Genomic DNA, 5,740 nt, shown 5'->3' with positions numbered 1-5,740 from the left:
AGAAGGTGAAACTAAATGTTTTGAAATAAGAACATAAAGTCCTATTATAAATAAGACAATCTCGCTATGTGTACCTTTGGCCTTACCTGCTGGTTTACCCGGTGACGTGGCAAGTGGCTTTTCCCACAAATTGAAGAGAAATTGAAAGGAATTAAAAAAGGGGCAAAAGTTGCGACCCAGCCCAACATAAACCCCCAAATCTAGTGTTCCCGAAACAATCCTTCATTTTCACCATTTCAAATTTAACGAACGAAAAAACCCCTGAAGTGTAGAGAACCCTCAACGGCGAAAGAAAAGAAGGTCCTCATTCGGATTTGCCCACCACGACGACATGAAAATGCCAGTGCCCACAATCAGCTGATCGACGGCTTCTTTCATTTCTTGAATCCACAAGGTAAAATCTGCACCATAGCGAGGAACGGTGTCCATCTTCGACGCTGTCGCCTCAGTTGGATTTTGGAAGGATGTTATGTAAGTATGATATAGTTCATATGAAGGAACCTTGATGATTCGTTTGTTCTCGATTGACGCCCATTTCGACACAATTTATAAATATGTATGTATTTCAAATTTTGACCAACCTGAATTGGAAGAAGGATAAATTATCAGTGTGTGTATTTAATTTGTTCTTACACCCGAATTGGAAGAAGAAAAAAAATTCGATGTGTGTGTATTTAATTTTTTCTTCAACCCAAATTGGAATTGTAAAGATTTGAAGATTATGTGCATTTCTTTTGGTATTATTTACAGAGATTGTGTTCATACCCAACCAAGAAGATTAGCAGTTCAGGTACTATTTACAGAGATTGTGTTCATACCCATTGGCACTTATATTTTGGACGTATAAAGTTCTCGTTAAGGAAATCTAATGTTGTCTCCTTTGCAATAAAAAAAAGTTATCTCTCATTAGGTGATTTGGCCAACTTAGAACATATATGTTAGTTTAATTGATTAAGACAAATGCCAGCGACTTGAGTTTTTTCCTAGTGATTTTTTATGTTCAGAAATGATTTTTTTTTTTAATGTTGATGAGTTGTTGACTCGCAGTTTATGTATAATTAGAATATGCTCACTGCACGGGGTTTAATTTTGGAATAACTGAATACTCTAGTGCTACATAGGGAGTACTATCGTTAGAATATTGCATTATACCTTAATGATGCACTTAAATCATTAAGTGAACAAATTTAGCAGTGTTGGAAGTGTAATGTATAGGTGGTCATTTTAAGATTTCGAATTTGAGACCTATGTTGTGTACATACCTTTATTGATTAGTAAACACCAACACATTTGCAGTTTTGTAATTTGACAATGTTCTGTGTATATCGCATATTGATTGGTAACATGTTGGTTGTTTGTATGTTTGGATGACATGAAAGAATTCCGGAATCTGCCACGGCTATAGAGAGAAGGGGCACTTGTTTGCTGATTGCCCTAACAAACAGCAATGCCTCGCGTGTAGACATGGCTTCATGAAGTGCTTTGAGGTTGCAAGGGAGACAAAGAACAAGGGAAGGTTGTTCAATTGCTGTAGTGCTCGCTATACCTACTGGGAATGGGTCGAAGTAGGAGAATCAAGTGGCGAGTCTAGTACTGTTACCATTAACTCGAATAACTCATCAGCACTTGAAGAAGTTCAACAAATAACTCACACGTTCCAATCTCTTTGTCGGCTAGTGGAAGAACAAGACATTGAAATTTCTGTAAACGTGACAATACGCAAAGGCAACGAAAGTGCGGAAGCGAATAAGAAAGGGAAGGGGCTGACTTGATTAGGATTTGTGTTTTGTTAGGATGTCGTGTAATATATTGTTACTTGCACCTTTCGAAATTGAACAAGTCTTTGCATTCTATGGAATTGTCCAATTTGCACTGTGTTTGCAACATACTTGTTTTATTGCTGCTGCAAAGTTTTACTTTTTAATGCTGAGAAGGCAAACTATTAAATGCTTGTAATTGGAGGGGTAGTGCTAGTGCAAAGAGTTACTTCTACAGATTGTTCTATTGCTAGTGGACTGCCTCTCTCCAGAATTCACAAAAACATCCCTGCATGCAATGTTTTAATCTAGAACATATCCAATTAATAAGTGCACTTTCTGCTGTTTATTAATTTCAGCCCCAATTACAAGCATTTTCCACAATCAAGGTTACAAGAATATGAAAGCATGACATTCCATAAGATTAAAGCATCACATCAATTTCATGAACACTGTATTTTTTTATTTAAAACACTTAAACATTGTACCAATAAGTTGAAGATCATACAACTTAATAATTTCGACCACTCATAACCTATTACATCGCTACATTCTCGGATCCAATAGTTCTCTTCATCCAATGTCAGAAACTTGCGCCATGTTCATCAGGCACATTCGGATAGTAATACGGCATTGCGTTCTGTAGTGCAAAATGTACAAGTTAATACGCAAACAAGAGAAAATAAGAAATTTGAACGACGCATGTTTAAGCATGTTAGTACCTTGACTATTCCATGTAACACTTGTTGAAGCAGGATGAATGACATTGGACAATTGTAGGTGTTGTGTAAGCTTGTGATAGTTCTCACCACCCTACATCAAACAAAAATGCAATAGCACACGTGCTAATGAAAGTGTTTTACATGTAATTGTACCTACTAGTAAGAGTTGTGAATATGACATCGGTGGAGGCATGTAGAATTGAGCTTGATGGTGCGACTGAATTATTGGTGCACCATCTCCCATTTGATCCCGGTGTACCTTCGATCTCCTTCCATTGGCCGAACTCGGATTTGCCTGCAAAACAACAAATTAAATGGGGGCATTATTAATAGTATTACGCACTTTCGTACTACACAAAATGTTTGACGCGTACCTTTGTCTTAGTAGAGCTCGATTCCAAAGCGCTTTTCCTTCGCAATTTCCTAGGTGCACCTTTTCTCTTTGAGCATATCGGATCTTGTATGATACCTTTACCAGAATACTGTGATGCTCCACTTTTCGAAGTTATTCGCTCCGTGCACTGGGATATGGCATTACTTCCACAACTCGACCTCATCGTCCCAACTGATAGTTCTTTGCTTTCTATCCACTCCAGTATCGATTGGACCTCATTCTCATCTTCTGCAGTTATGTTCGCAAGCCTAGCAAATGATTGACACATCTTGTCATTTCTCAACTGTGTCGGGGTGCTACTTAAACCATCATAGTTAACTGCAACCCTTGTGTGAGCTCTGACAACGTCTCTCCTCCACCTCCGTAATCATAGGTGTCAGGCAATGACTTCACATTGTTACGGAGCAATACAGTGATTGCATGTCTGCAAATTATTCCTCGAAACTCAAATAAGTGGCAGCTACATACAGCTTCACAATTCTCTTTCTGAAATGTGACACAGAACTTCTTCTTGTCAACCCAGTCGTCACGTATGACGTCCTCCCATACTTCATATGTAGTCCCCAAGCAGCCCTCTAATGAAGAAATGAGGTCGCAGTAAACCTTTCCAACAAATTCCTCCTGTACTTCCCTAAATTTCGAGATCATATAAACTAGCTGAAACTACTTTTCTATCTCGTACTTCGTAGCACATGGTACCATTTGCAAGAGGACTTGAAGTTCGCTTGAAACTCCTTCTCCACCTTATTCCTCAATGCCCACTCATATTGTTGGACAAATTGCTTGAGCAATGTCTTCGAATGTACGTATCCATCGAAAAATGCATTCATGCTCTCACTGCGCTGAGTCGTCGACATTCCAGCCTAGAATTTTTTCAAATAACAAGGTATCCAACGACCTCCGTTCGTGTACAATCCAGATAACCAGTCATCATCATGCAGGTTAAAGTTATTGATCATCGCTTCCCAACCCACTTTGAACTCTTCACCGGTTTGAGAATTATACACCAATACATGTATAGTAGAGAAAATCACACCCTTATCGACGTGGTATCCAAACTTCTCTGGGAACTTCTTCAATATATGCCACAAACATTACCTATGCCGAGTCTAGTAAGAGTTGTGAATATGACATCGGTGGAGGCATGTAGAATTGAGCTTGATGGTGCGACTGAATTATTGGTGCACCATCTCCCATTTGATCCGGGTGTACCTTCGATCTCCTTCCATTGGCCGAACTCGGATTTGCCTGCAAAACAACAAATTAAATGGGGGCATTATTAATAGTATTACGCACTTTCGTACTACACAAAATGTTTGACGCATACCTTTGTCTTAGTAGAGCTCGATTCCAAAGCGCTTTTCCTTCGCAATTTCCTAGGTGCACCTTTTCTCTTTGAGCATATCGGATCTTATATGATACCTTTACCAGAATACTGTGATGCTCCACTTTTCGAAGCTATTCGCTCCGTGCACTGGGATATGGCATTACTTCCACAACTCGACCTCATCGTCCCAACTGATAGTTCTTTGCTTTCTATCCACTCCAGTATCGATTGGACCTCATTCTCATCTTCTGCAGTTATGTTCGCAAGCTCAGCAAATGATTGACACATCTTGTCATTTCTCAACTGTGTCGGGGTGCTACTTAAACCATCATAGTTAACTGCAACCCTTGTGTGAGCTCTGACAACGTCTCTCCTCCACCTCCATAATCATAGGTGTCAGGCAATGACTTCACATTGTTACGGAGCAATACAGTGATTGTATGTCTGCAAATTATTCCTCGAAACTCAAATAAGTGGCAGCTACATACAGCTTCACAATTCTCTTTCTGAAATGTGACACAGAACTTCTTCTTGTCAACCCAGTCGTCACGTATGACGTCCTCCCATACTTCATATGTAGTCCCCAAGCAGCCCTCTAATGAAGAAATGAGGTCGCAGTAAACCTTTCCAACAAATTCCTCCTGTACTTCCCTAAATTTCGAGATCATATAAACTAGCTGAAACTGCTTTTCTATCTCGTACTTCGTAGCACATGGTATCATTTGCAAGAGGACTTGAAGTTCGCTTGAAACTCCTTCTCCACCTTATTCCTCAATGCCCACTCATATTGTTGGACAAATTGCTTGAGCGATGTCTTCGAATGTACGTATCCATCGAAAAATGCATTCATGCTCTCACTGCGCTGAGTCGTCGACATTCCAGCCTAGAATTTTTTCAAATAACAAGGTATCCAACGACCTCCGTTCGTGTACAATCCAGATAACCAGTCATCATCATGCAGGTTAAAGTTATTGATCATCGCTTCCCAACCCACTTTGAACTCTTCACCGGTTTGAGAATTATACACCAATACATGTATAGTAGAGAAAATCACACCCTTATCGACGTGGTATCCAAACTTCTCTGGGAACTTCTTCAATATATGCCACAAACATTACCTATGCCGAGTGTTCGAAAGAATGATCTAAATTACGTTTTGCATGGCCTTATCTTGATCGGTGATAATTCCCTTAAGAGCTTGGCCATGCATACAGTGAAGCCAAGTCCTGAATAACCACACAAATGTTTCTGTACTTTCGTTGGACACCAAACCACAACCAAGTAGCATTGATTGTCTGTGATGATTAACCCCAACAAAAAGGTGCGAACGGCATGTCGTACTTGTTAGTTAGGTACGTGGTATCAAATGTTACAACATCGCTGAACTCCTTATATGCTTGTCTACTCCTATTATCAGCCCAAAAAACATTCCTCAACCGCGACTCATCATCTAAATCCATAGTAAAGTAAAAATCCGAACACCTTGCTTGCATTTTTGAAAAGTAGGCTTGTATTGCTGCGGCATCTCCGTCTCCAAGTC

Source organism: Olea europaea, chromosome 1 (assembly GCF_002742605.1).
Source record: "Olea europaea var. sylvestris chromosome 1, O_europaea_v1, whole genome shotgun sequence".
NCBI lineage: Eukaryota > Viridiplantae > Streptophyta > Magnoliopsida > Lamiales > Oleaceae > Olea > Olea europaea.
This window is presented reverse-complemented; position numbering follows the sequence as displayed.